Source organism: Colossoma macropomum, unplaced genomic scaffold (assembly GCF_904425465.1).
Source record: "Colossoma macropomum unplaced genomic scaffold, Colossoma_macropomum, whole genome shotgun sequence".
Lineage (NCBI taxonomy): Eukaryota > Metazoa > Chordata > Actinopteri > Characiformes > Serrasalmidae > Colossoma > Colossoma macropomum.
The window spans coordinates 7,179,504-7,194,296 of record NW_023494797.1 but is presented as its reverse complement, the minus strand read 5'-3'; positions in this window follow the sequence as shown (position 1 = coordinate 7,194,296).

Genomic DNA, 14,793 nt, shown 5'->3' with positions numbered 1-14,793 from the left:
GCTAGAATGCATCATTTTTTGCAGCAAGAACATGAACATAAAGTCATCATTAAGAGTAATTCATCTATATTCTACCCTTTTTTGGCATGTTATTAAGCATCATTGGCTGATCATGCACAAAACAGTTTTGCACTGTGCATAACATTCACATCTTCACACTTAAGACATTAAATTAATGTGGTTTGAAGTATTTGGAAAGGGCCTTGAAAAGCATTTGGAAAATGTTAAGTATTTAGAAATTGCCTTGGTTTCATAAAGGGACCAAAGACCTCAGTTTCCTCAACGTTCGAGCCTAAAACTAGCAGTTAATATGTTATTTGTCATGTTATGCAATATTATCACAGCACCCCTTAGCCTTTTCAGTTTGACAGAATTCACAATTTTGTATCTTCTTTGTATTTTCATCTATAAACGTTCTATCTTCTGCATTAGCCCTCTATTGCATGGTGTTGCCAACAATTACTTTATCTCTAATTTGCTAAAAGGCAGTAATACAGGGTGATTCAAAAAGATTAATCTGATTTCAATGCGCCATATTTTTACAACTGTGAGGTGCCTAGGAACCAATCACAATCCAACTAAAAGAGGGGGTCATAGAGTGACTGTCACCAGAAGATGGCTCCCTTCAGTCTGCGAGGAGATGGCGACCCCTGAGCAGAAGGATTTTGCATTCTCCACTTCAATAAGAGTGAATCTGTCATAACTGTGCAACGTGATTTTTGCTGGCAGTGAACCTCCAACAGCTCAGAGCATTTGTCGTTGGTTCCACAACACTGGATGATCTCAGAAATTGCATTGAAAGAGCCGTGAGTACAGTGACAACCCGACATGCTCAATCGAGTTTGATGAATTTGACTACCGTGTTGATGTTGTCCGTACAGCTGCAGGAGGTTCATACTGAGCACTTGTAAAATGACATAATAAACTTTATGCTCATTTAAACCATTTACAGTTTACTGCATTGTTCTGCAATGATTTAGAAGTGAAATAAATCATTTTGAAATCGGATGAATGTTTTTGAATCACCCTGTATTACATCCATGTTTTACCGTTTAATTGTGAAAACGTCTTTTACTTTGAAGGGACAAATACTTGATGACATCAGATGGCCAGGAAATGCTGTTTGCCCTCCCATTTCCATGGACATTCAGAAGGTCATGACCTGTGGGCTCTCAAAGTTGACTGTTCAATATTTAGGCAAAATTCCTTCAAGAAAAAAAAATACTATCTGGGGTAAGTTAACCTTAATTTTTATCATTAAAACCAGTTTAGATGTGATTCTGTTTGTAACATGCTGAAATGAATTTGTCGCCAGAAGGCAAATATGTGAATATGGAAGTAATCTGTGTGCATTTAACCTTTTGAACTGTAATTGACATACATAGCACTAGGCCACTCTGAGACTACATTTACAATTTTTGATTACATTTAAAAAGTGAAAAAAACTTAATTTGTATTTTTAACAATAAATAGCTGTTCTAACAGAAGCAATTGTGATATCCCACCCAAATTATGTGTTGGTACACATTCGTGTTTATTTCTACTTAATAAAACATGCTTAATGATGTTTTTGATTAAGAAAATGATGTTCCTGTGTCTTATTAAAGGTCTTATTATAATGTCTTTATTACCATACATTTCAAATAACAATGGGCATGATATTAATCTGACTGTGTAAATATTAGATTATACATTTCACTAAGTATAAATTTCATTTTTGAGTCGTATTTTAAATAACAGGATGTTTTAGAGAAACATTTGATTTTATGGTACTTTCCACTATTGCACATTTTTGCCATATGGAAAAAAATAACCATCAATCCCCTTTTAAAAAAATCAAATATTCCCATTATTTAAGCAATTTCAAATAACAAAAACACAAAAATATTTGTATCATGTTTAAGAAATAATACATGCAACAGAGGGTTAGCCAGCTATCGGGAAAAATATTCAAACAGCCAGCGACGAAAGGTTTCACCCACCTTCAAGACATATCATTGGAAGGGGATTTTTCTAGTCTTTAAATTGAGAAATCTCACTCTAGAGACTACTGAGGAACCACTGGATATCAGTAGGCATGTCTAGAACAGATGTAGTGATGGCTAACTTTCATTTTGGCCAGAGTACCACCTTAACAAACAAGGACTTAATTAGCCAGATTAAGTGTGCAGAACAGGAACATTGTTATTCTACTTAAAGAAGCAATGGCTCTCATTAAATCAAGCATTCTTGGTACAGAGAATGACTGAGAAGCAATGTTCTGCTCTGTGTTCCAAACTCAACATTTTGGTTTATTATTATTTGCTCTTTATCTTTTCACCAAATCCTCATTATTGACGCGTCATTGCCCGAGTGAATAGAAACAGAACATGCACACTGCTTTGTTTACGAGGCCATCAGCATGACTTTGGGTGATAAATCCAAGCGTTGTACTCGATGGAAACTTGATCCCACTGTGGCCCCATCTCCGTTTACCCAACAAGCAAATGTTTCCGAAGCCATTGTTCAGTTGTTTGTTTTCTTCCGTGTGGTTATTTTGTTCTTGTCCTGCATCTGACTCTTGGGTTATCTAGGGTTGTTGAGGGTTAGACTCATCTATAGGCTTTGACTGAGCTCACTGACCTCTTCTATGCTTCGATTTGTCAAGAGGCCAATGGACCAGAAGGCACGAGAACATTGCAAGGGTCATGGAGCACAGGACAGCAGACATGAACTTTAAACTTCACCCTTTGTGGGACGTAGATTAACGGGGCACCAGATTTTGGGTTGTGTTAACTGCTAGCCAAAAGAGACAACAGTGCTTCAATGACATTAATTTCATCCACTGGAAAAAAATAATAGGGAGGCAACTCACGAAAGTAGGGCTCTAAGTCTTGATGACGTAGGCTGTGAGGAACTAAAGAATTCTTCCATTATAACATTTCCCTCTATCTGCTCTTGCATGCTTGTTGGAAGTGAGCCCTCAACACTTCCAACATTCTAATTGGATTATAGCATCAACGGATAAAGTGATTATGTTTGTGCACTTTCTCAGAATATTGTCTGGGGTCTGATACATGTTTGTGTCGCATTACATAAGCATTTGCGTTGTGCCAGGTCAGTGCATGTGTGGTAAAAGTACACAAGTTCTCAGAGGAAATCAGTTCCTGTTCCAGGCCCAGTAGACTCAAAGTTTACAGCACCTTGCCGGCCACCCATACATTGTTTAATATTTCCTTCCATTTGCCATCAAATGGACCACTGCTATGCTTTTGCTGTGTGCATGTCCATATCTCTTGGAGTCACCAAGTGCAAAGCATATTGGATGGGTTTTTTTTTTTACTTAAACTGAAGGCCACAGTGTCTATGTGTTACATAAATAGAGCTTTAATTGGGTTAGCAATTTTGATCAGAAGCCAAATATAGCAAGAACATTGTCTGCCCAAGTTCAACCTGATCCATCCCACAGCACCAAGCCAGACCACTATTAATTAGAGACCGGAAAAGGCTCAACATTCCTAGTGTCTATTGGGGTACAGTATTTAGCTTATCTGCTATCCAAAATGAAGTTTAAATTCCACTTACTTAATGCATTCATCAATCAGTGTCTTCAAACAATATCCCAAACATTTTCAGTCTGGAAAAAAAAACTTTACATTATGCGTTGCTCTCATGCTGGCCTTGTGGAGCTTAGATAAAAAATGTTTAAGAAAATAAAAGTAGGGTGGAAGGATAAAGTAGGCAGAAAAACAAAGCAAACGGAAGACAAAATCTGTTAAACTAAAGGTGAAAACTGAACCGGACCTGCAACATTTGAGAAACTCAAACAGAAATTTGTTTCAATACTGTTTTGGACATGGCCTTGCCAATGTTGCCTCACAACTCAGAAGTGCGTTGTATCTATTAGAGACGTCACTATAACTCATCCCGAAGGTAATGGATGAGCTCCATTACTCCAGAGAATGCAACTCCACTGCTTTGCAGCCCAATGCTGGGGTCTCTATACCCCTCTAGCTGATGCATGGTGACACCAAACTCTTGTGGAGCTGCTCCAGAGCATCCCATTCTATTGGCAATGCTTTTCTGTGGAGATTGCTTGTGAGAACAGGTGGTGTTGTGCAGAACTGGAGCACCTGCAGTTCTTGATGCCTAAAATCCAATGTGCAAAGTATTTAGCATCACATTCTTTGAGGTAGTGGCTGCCAAGCAGACGTCTTTTCTCTGCAGAGAATCTGTCTTCCTGCCTAGTTTTCAACTTATCATGGAGTAAAAAAAAAATAGGGGTGATGAGTAAAGCTCAGCACCCTCCACAAATACAAATGTGATATCGATGGTTCACTAAGGGCCATTTAAGTGAAGATGCAGCAGTTCACACTCACATGTACAGGCCATGCATCAGTGCAGACATGAACACAAATGTTTCTACTTTGAACAAGACAGGGCAGATTAACTTGGAGCAAAGTATGTCTTAGTGCTGCACATGGCAAAGTCATGAGTCTATGGCAAAGTCTGTACTGCATTTTTGTGGTTGGTGTGTTTCTAAATCTTCTTGTCGACATGTGTTTATATTTCATTTGTCTCTCTCTCAATACCACTTATTGCATGAGGGTTTTCTAAATCTGTATTTGACATGCAGGTGCTTCTTTACAATGGGTACTTAAGACCGATCTTTTATGACTTGGCATATCTTGGCCATCTCCTCCCATACTTCAAGTATCATCTTTATATAAGCATCTAATTAAAACGTTCCAAAGGAATTTCCTCCTGATTTTAACATACTGGCTTCGGAAGCAGCAGGCGCACTGGATCCTCGCATGGAAATATGAGAACTATGTTTGCCAGCATCAGCAGAAAACCAAAAGCATCGCTATGAGTCATCCTCACATCGTTGCCCCACCACTAATTATGGGGATTTGTAATCCAGAGGGTGAAGGGAACACCATTGCGCTGAATTGCAAGAATTCTGAATCCAATTAGAGAACAGTGAATGTGCCCTTAAAGCTTCAGCTTGAGGAGATTCAGCAAATTGCAGATCTCCCATGTGTAAAGTAGGGATGGTTGATAATGCAAAAATATATTGCAATACTTGATATGAAACTCATTCACTTTATTTCATTTGACTGGGCCGCAAGCTGAAAGGGTTCAACTGGGCTAGTCTCTTCACTGTGGTAACGGACCGGACTGAACGCTGGAGTTTGAATAGACTATGAGCCAGGAGACACTTCACTGCAGAAGTAGAGTTTGACTGGACCACGAGGCGGAAGATTCTTCACAGTAGAAACGAAGCTTGACTGGGCCGTGAGTCAGGAGATTCTTAACTATGACAGTATAATTTGACTGGGCTGTGAGTCAGAAGATTCTTGGCCATGATAGAGGAGATTGACCGGGCCATAAGTCAACTGATTCCTCACCATAACAGCGAAGTTTGACTGGGCTGTGAGTCAGAAGATTCTTAACTATGACAGCGTAGTTTGACTGGGCTGTAAGTCAGGTGATTCTTCACCATGACAGCAAAGTTTGACAAGGCTGTGAGTTAGGAGATTCTTCACCGTGAGAGCAGAGTTTGACTGGGCTGTGAGTCAGGAGATTCTTAATCATGACAGCGGGGTTTGACTGGGCTGTGAGTCAGGAAATTCCTCACCATGATAGCAGACGTTGACTGGGCCATGAGTCAGAAGATTCTTAACTATGACAACGGAGTTTGACTGGGCCATGAGTCAGAAGATTCTTTACCATGACAGTGGAGTTTGACTGCGCTGTGAATCAGGAGAGTCATCATGATGAGAGCGGAGTTTGACTGGGCTGCGAGTCGGGAGATTCTTGACCATGGCAGCGAAGTTTGACTGGGCCACAAGTGAGGAGATTCATCATGACAGTGACTTTTGACTGAGCTGCGAGTCAGTAGATTCTTCACCATGACAGCAAAGTTTGACTGGGCTGTGAATCAGGAGATTCTTCACCATGACAGCGAAGGTTGACTGGGCTGTGAGTCAGAAGATTCTTAACTATGACAGCAGGGTTTGACTGGGCCGTGAGTCAGGAGATCCTTCACCATGACTGTGAAGTTTGACCGAGCCGCGAGGCAGGAGATTATTTACTATGACGGCAAAGTTTGACTGGGCCGTGAGGCAGGAGATTCTTCACCATGACGCCAAAGTTTGACTGGGCTGTGAATCAGGAGATTCTTCACCATGACAGCGAAGGTTGACTGGGCTGTGAGTCAGAAGATTCTTAACTATGACAGCAGGGTTTGACTGGGCCGTGAGTCAGAAGATTCTTAACTATGACAGCAGAGTTTGCCTGGGCCGTGAGTCAGGAGATCCTTCACCATGACTGTGAAGTTTGACCGAGCCGCGAGGCAGGAGATTATTTACTATGACAGCAAAGTTTGACTGGGCCATGAGTCAGAAGATTCTTCACCATGACAGTGGAGTTTGAATGGGCCATGAGCTGAGTAACTTTGCACTGTGACAGTGGAGTTTGGCTGGGCTGCAAGTGTAGAAGTCCTTCACTGCAGAAGTAGAGTTTGACTGGGCAACGAACTGGATGGCTTTCCACAATGACAGTGGAGTTTCAGTAGATGACTGTGAGGAGCGTTTTATCACTGCAAGCTGGGAACTGTATGTTATCTTAGCTGTTCATTTGCGTTGTAGGAATTGTAAAGTGTCCTTGAGTTTGTGAACGACGCTGTATAAATTAAACCTATTCTTTATTACTATTACTAATATTTTCCTGAGGTCTGATAAGTTGGAACAGATACAGAGCAGGAGCAAAACAGTAGTGTTACATTTAAAAAATGGTGTCAAAATGGTGTATGATTATTTGTACAGCACTTTGTCAAATTAAATAAGCCAATTATGCCTAGCATAAGACACCTAGCATGGTCACTGTGCTAATTTCCTGACAATAAGGCCACCACTAATACAAAGCATTCTGACAAAAACTCTTGTTCTTTTTGATCATGCATTGACATGGTCTGCTGCTTAATTCATGATGTTGGTGCCTGTTTAATGGTTAATGTGCTCCTGTGTTAATATCTCATGTTTTAATGAAAATGCTTCACATTTGTGCTCAGCAAGCTTGAAACAAGTTTTGCATTAGTACAAATTTATTTTTCTCACTGTTAAACTTTCCCATAGTATTTGCATTGCTATTCTTTGTTCATGGGCATTTTCTCAAAAGAACATCTAATGCAACACAGTTTATTTTTCCAGTTAAATGTCATGTTTTATGGTTTGTCCAAACTGTCGCAATAAAAGTTTTACTGTCATGCTTTAATAACAAGGCATCCCTCCAATGCACTAGAGGCTTTAGGACACACTTTATTTTCAATAACTTCAGTATTTACATTGATTAGCCATATCATTAAAACCATCTCCTTGTTTCTACACTCATTGTCCATTTTATCAGCTCCACTTACCATAAAGGTGCACTTTGTAGTTCTACAATTACAGACTGTAGTCCATCTGTTTCTCTGCATACTTTGTTAGCCCCCATTTTACCCTGTCCTTCAATGGCCAGGGCTACCACAGGGCCATAACAGAGCAGGTATTAGGGTGGGGGATCATTCTCAGCACTGCATGACAGTGAAATGGTGGAGTGTTAGTGTGTGTTGCACTGGTATGAGTGGATCAGACACAGCAGTTCTCTTAAACACTGTGTCCACTAACTGTCCTCTCTATTAGACACTCCTGCATTGCTGGTCCACCTTGTAGATGCACAGCTTGTGTTGGTCATTCTCTAGTCCTTCATCAGTGGTCACAGGACACTGCCCACAGGATGCTATTGGCCGGATATTTTTGGTTGGTGGACTAAACTCAGTCCAGCAGTGACACTGAGGTGTTTAAAAACTCTAGCAGCACTGTCAGAACGACTAATACCACCACCACGTCAGTGTTACTGCAGTGCTAGGAATGATCCACCAAGCAAATAGTACCTGCTCTGTGGTGGTCCTGACCACTGAAGAACAGGGTGAAAGGGGGCTAACAAAGTGTGCAGAGAAACAGATGGACTGCAGTCTGTAATTGTAGAACTACAAAGTGCACCTATATGAACAATGAGTTTAGAAACATAAAGGTGGTTTTATTGTTATGGCTGATCGGAATATCTTTATTATTCCCATTTTTCCACAAAATAATATAACAGCCCATGTTCCTCACCATTGCGTCTATTCAAAAATGAATGATGGTCTGTTTTGTAAATTCCCTGGCTGGCTAACAATTAATTCAGAGTAGCACTTGCATAACCGGAGTGTTTTTCTCATATGACAAGTCTTTCTCATTCATAAAACCAGTGTAATAAATGTTATTATTAAAACAGAACACATTCAACACTCAAGCTGTCTAAAATTCTATTTTTAGTAAAACTGCATCACATTTTCAGGAATTTAATAACCTGAAGAGTTCAAAGAGAGTTAGACATATTTTCCAGTAATGGCGGATGAGTATTTTATGAGAGAGTGACACAAGTTCACCCTACTGTGCTCCTCTCTTGGCGGCAAAGCTAACGGCTATTAACATAATTTGCTGTCGTTACATTCAGGACAGTTCATGCCATTTTCTGTCTTCCTATCAGTCATACACCCAGCGCATTGTTAAGCTAAAAGGCCGCGATTGTTTGCAGTTAATTGAAAGAGTTTTTAATGAGCCCCGATCCTTACTGTTTTAGCACATTGGAAGAGGGGTGAGCAAGGGTTCAGGGAGTGAATGGAAAAAGAATCAAAAGAGCCTACTGACCAAATCTCACTTGAATGGAAATACAACCCACAGTGTGGGTGTTATAGCTGACGTCATTATTGCCTGCAATAATTCCACCTCCGAAGAATGGGCTACCGATGGGGGCCGGAACTTGATCTTTTACACAATTAAGGACCATCACCCACCTCATCCAAGCTTCAAAACATGCTATTCACTCCCCAGTCATTAGAGTCCATATATGGAAACGCAGCTGCTGAAACAGTTTTGAATTTATTATTATTTTTCACAAAACCAACCCATTTACATATATCAGCCCATTCAGCCTATAGCAGTTTAGCCCCGCCCATTCATATTGAAGGTATAAGGAGTGTTTAACACTCAGGCGGCATTCTCAAAGCTTCATGGAAGTTACTAAGGACGGTTGTCATAAAGGCCTTATGGGCTTCTTAACCTAGGACTACTCTGGCTAGCTGGCTAGCAACCTTCTCCATGCCTCACTCTCTAAAGAAGAATGGTATGTATTTGCCCTCAGCCTAGTGTAAACAATAGCAAGAGCATTTATCTTATGTTATAAATATTTTTAAATGCTGTGTTATGTTACTGCATGTAAATGCATATGAATAAGGGAAAAACCTGGTGAGAATTGACATGGTTTACAGTTAAATCAAATGATTACACAACTGTTATGACCAGCTTTATTTTATATTACTGTTTAAGTTGTACTGTAAATTTATAGTAATACGTTATTTTACTCACTTCTGCCTTCTAAGCCGTTGTTAACTGTGGTCTTCAAAAAGTGATACATAGTTACAAAGGAATACATAAAAAAGATATTGCCGCTGTCCATAAAAAGTATCTAAAATGGCAACTTTGCAGAAGAAGGCAAAAACGTTTTTGTAAGTTCATGTAAAGAGATTCTCTTCAACAAACTCAGTGTTATTGTTGTCTAAATGTAAGTATCCTCTGCAAGTTTTGAGTGCTTAGTTTATTTCAGTGTTTACAATCAGTGGGAGTGTCCTGTATGTCAACACAGTCACTAAAGCAGTAAAAAAGGCCTTTTCTATCTCCAAGTGACGCAAAGAAACCAGTTCAAGCATTTGTGACAAGCAGAACTTTACATAAACCTTTACAACTCACACAAAATGCAGCAGCACAGATCCTAACAAATACAAAAAAAGAGAGATCTTATCACTCCCCTTTTGAAAGAACCGCACTGGCTACCTGTATCTTTCAGGATAGACTTTAAAGTTCTGCTGCTAGTTTTTAAGGCTCTAAATGACCTAGCACCTGCTTACATCACAGAGTGTCTGTCTGTTTATGTCCCAACAAATGAGCTCAACACATGATCTTAGATCTTCAGATACTGGCCTTCTGCAGATACCTTCCATAAAATACAGAAACGTGGAGGGGCCTCTCCCGGTTATTAAGCTTCTAAACTGTGGAACTCAACTCCACCTTGTTTAGACACTCACACTCTGCACACTTTTAGAACTTGCCGTCCAATTAAAATTCTATGTCTCTGTAGCATTAATCTTTTTATTTGGATCTGTGTCATTGTGTTTTCATGCACTCCGATAATAATCGGATTTCTGAAGTTTTCTGATTATTCAAATGGTCAAGTAAACACCATACTCCGATCTAGAAATCCAATGCAGAAATCCGATAAAGAGAGCTGAATTATAAATCAGTAATCAGATTTCTCAGTGCATGTAAACACTTACTCTGATTTCATTCATATTTCTCAGTCTGCGCATGTGCGAAAACAGTCAGGAAATAAGCAAGCAGTGTTGTAGTGAGACGGGAGAACACTTTTGGAGCGACGATGAAACCGACTTCATGCTTGACAAAATGAGGGATTTAAATATTCTTTATTTTCTAGGTGATGTATGTTCATATTTTCAGTAGCGTGATATTTTAAAAAAAAAAAAGCTGATTATTGCCTGACTCATGTAGACCCGGAGTTTCCCATTATCTGATTACTCAAGTGCATGTAAAAGTGCTAATGCTTATTAAAGTAACAATTGCTTTTTATTCTGATTATTTGTGTAGTACAATTTGCTTCCTCTGCTAAAAAAAAGCCACTCTCTTCACTTGATTGACGCCACAAATGTCATGAAGAAAAAAAAAAGTGACCGGAAAGGTCCACCTCCATCAGTCCCTGATTAGTCCAAGAGCTGTTTGTGACCAAATCCCTAACTTAACGTTCCCTGGAGCAGGGTCCATGCAGCACAAGTTGCCATGGTGATGTGGCCTGGTAAAAAGAGTCTTCCACCATCATCAGGCAGAAAATCCAGGATTAGATTGCATTAACCTTAAAGTTAGCTGGCTAAACAAGAAATCCTGCCTCATGAGGCAGGCCCCTGCCAGGACTACTCTGAGGTGGTAAGAGCTTTGATGTGACAGAATGACGCCTGGAATGTTTTGAGAGTTGCTGGAGCAGCTAGTTATGACCGAGGCTGGGAAGATGCAATGATCATATTGGGTTATGGTGGTCCTAGGTACTGGCCCCTGGATTGCTTTTTAAGTAAGGTACAATAGAGTGCAGATAATCAGAGCAGAAGTCATTCAGTCTTAAAAGTACACCAGCATAAACAGCCTGTTTAATTCTAGAAGAGAAAGAGAGATTGGAAAATGACCGTGTAAAAAAAGAATGATGTCTGATTTTGGTACACATTCCCACACAAATGTCAAATGTGGACTAATAAAAAAACACAAGAAAAATGTACGATACGGGCCTGCAACCATAAAAGAAATAGGTCTCCAGCACAGCAACCCACCTGTGTCAAAAAATGCACATCCATTTCACCAGAATAGTCTTTAAAAGACTAGTTGAAAGATACAGATGTCATCTTGGCAGCATAAAGACAGCTTAAGAAACAGTTTACATAATTATGGCAATATACTCTTGTGGACACAAAAGGAGCAAAGATGTGCCAAAACTTATGTAAACACCTTCTTGTGTTTCTTTTTTACTTGATTTGACAGACACACTGTTCTCTGCCAGCTGGCATGCGGTACGTGTCGCTCGCCCAACCTGCAGTTGATGCGTGCCGACACAAAAGTACAATACACAAAGTGAAACGTACACAAAATAATGCAGCCTTTGTTTCTAAATCACATACTACCGGCTTGTTGCTAGACAGCATGGCTTGTCATGACACTGGTGCAGGAACTTCTAGTGTTCCTCCCAGCCACAGGTTTTAAGCCTTGTCCTCGGCACTCTATAATGCAGTCAGCTCACTTCAAAACAAACACCCTGAGAGTTTCATTATTGTTGTGGGAGATTTTACCAACATTTTTCCATCCCAACCAGGGGACAGAATACATTGGACTATGTTTACACAAACACAAAGGCAGCATACTAAGCCATTCCCTGCCCCCACCTCAGACTCTCATGACCACACCAGTATGGTGCTGATTGGCACATACCAACCACTGCAGGAAAGAGAGAAACCAGTCACAAAAACCATCAAAGTGTGGCCAAAAGAAGCAGTCCCAGCAATACAGGACTATTTCAGTTGCACTGACTGCAGCATATTCAAGGATGCTGCTACAGGAGGGGATCACAAAGACTGTGCCTCGCCTGTCACTGGCTATGGAGGATGTGGTGATCACAGGAACTGTCCCACACAACCCAACCAGAAGCCCTGGCTGAGCGCTGAGGTCTGTTCCCTGCTCAAAGCAAGCAATGTTGCATTCAGATCAGGTCACAGAGCGGCACAACGGGCAGCTAGAAACAGCCCCACTGCTGACATCAAGAGAGCAAAGGTTTCATGCGCTGAATACAGGAACACTTTATAATCAGCGACTCGGGACGTTATGTGGCAGGATATTCGAACTGCTCACCAACACAGCTCTCCTAGATACTTCTATGCTCGTTTTGAAGCATCCACGGTGAAGAGCTTGCCTCCCCCCAGTGACCAGGTACTGTCTGTGAATGCAACTGAGGTGAGGAGAACCCTGCTGAGGGTGAACCCCTGTAAAGCTGCAGGCCCTGACAACATTCTTGGGTGTGTGCCCACTAGCTAGCTGCTGTCTTCGCAGCTTCAAATCTTCAACATCTCCCTGGAGCAGGCTGTCTCAACATGCTCCAAATCAGCCACCATCATGCCAGCGCCAAAGAAATCCTCTGTCATCAACTTTAATTACCCACTGAGGAGCCATAACCACTGCCATCCACCTGGCCTTGTCACACTTGGACAAGGGCACTTATGTTACAATGCTGTGTATTGACTTCAGCTCAGCATTCAATACCATCTTATCCAAGAAGCTACTCAGCAAGTTCCACTCACTTGGACTAAGCTCATCTCTCTGTGACCGAGTTCCAAACTTCTACAGTAACAGCCCTCAGACATGATCCAGAAGACTCTCTCACTCCATCATTCAGAACACAGGAGCCTCCGGGGCGGCGTACTGAGTCCTCCGCTCACTCACTACTGCATCACCAAACATCAAAGCAGTCACATCAACAGGTTTACTGACGACAATACAGTCACGAGGCTCATCTCTAACAATGATGAGACGGCCTACGGAGAGGAAGTGAGGCAGCTGGAGTCCTGGTGCAAAAAGACAATCTCTCTCTGAAAGTGACCAAGACAAAAGAGATTTCAGAGGGACACAGATGACTCACATCCCTCACTCCCCTAATAACAATGACTGGTCAAGATCTTACTGTTTGTGTATCACAGGACTTTTTGCAGTAGACCTCATGACCAGAGGCGGTAGAGAAGCCTAAAGCCATACTCAAGTGAAAGTTATTTCAGTGAAAGGATTACTCAAATAAAATTACTTTTCCAAAAACAACCTAAGCAGAAGTACAAAAGTGCCAAGCCAATGAACTACTTAAAAGAGAATTCCATCAATTTGACAAAATTTCTGCATAATTATATGGTTAAGACGTAAACATAATCATTCAGGTTGCTTTGATGTGAGAACTGTTTAGAGTAGTGGTGAAAGGAACCAGACGTCCGGACATCCAAAGCAGTTAATGCCTGTAAAAGCTCCCTCACAGAAAGATATTACATGGAACGGTTGTGAATACGATGCCTGATGTCTGAGATGTGTTTTATGAGATAAACTTTTGGGCTAAAATGCATTTTTAAGATCCATTGATGGAGAGGTATATGCAAGTCAAAATAGTCCCCAAAGAAAACTTACATTAACGTTGTAACTTGGAAAAAAATAAAAACTCTGATGATGTGTAGGTTCTCTGGTGGTTTTGACTAATGAATAAAATGTCTACATTTGTGTTTTAAACATCACGACCTCTGTTTCCTGTCACCAGTGTGAAAAATAGTTTGTCTACAGCGCAGCATTACTCATGAATAAGCTCTGAATTTCTTTGCTTATATCTCAACCACTAAATTATGCAGTTCTGAATAATGAACTGCAGTGGAACTTTTTAGTACATCCAGCATCTATCAATACAGGAATTGAAGTTTAATAGGTGCTATTTATTTATTTATTTATTTTATGTGTGCGGGGGCGGGGCTTTGGTCTGAAATAAAATGCTAAAACTCAGAAGTAACAAGTGTGACCAATCGCAAAACAATGAGCCTCCGTAACACAAAACAAAAGTGGGAACTACATGTGAATGGCTAAAATGTAATTGAGTAAAAGTTGATTTCTTTCCTCACAAATATAATGTTTTATAAGCAGAGCTGGGCGATATGGCCAAAAATGTGATCATGATAAACAAAATTCATATTGTTCGATATCGATACATATCGCAATAAATGTCAAATCATTATTTCTTTCAGTTTGAAGGCTGATTTTTGCTCCTAGGTGGTTAATTGCTTTTTGAAACTATCCTTTATGGTCAGAACATGACAAACGCTCGCCAAACAGTGGAACATTTCACAAATCTGTCATGGGAGAGTGGGAGAAAGTGCCTGGTGAGCTGTTTTTATCAGCTGAAAAAGCACGGCCGCAGTTTTTGTAATAGTCATAATATAAGAAAGAAAACAGATTATTTTAGCTGTCTGGTGACGAGTGCTAGGCTATCCTGAACGGGAAAATTCGAACAAGTGGCTGGTGCTGACTTCAGCTTCGTATCACCAAAAAATTAGCAGTGGGTGATAAGTAATTGTCTTATACCACCTCTTTGAAAGCATCTGAT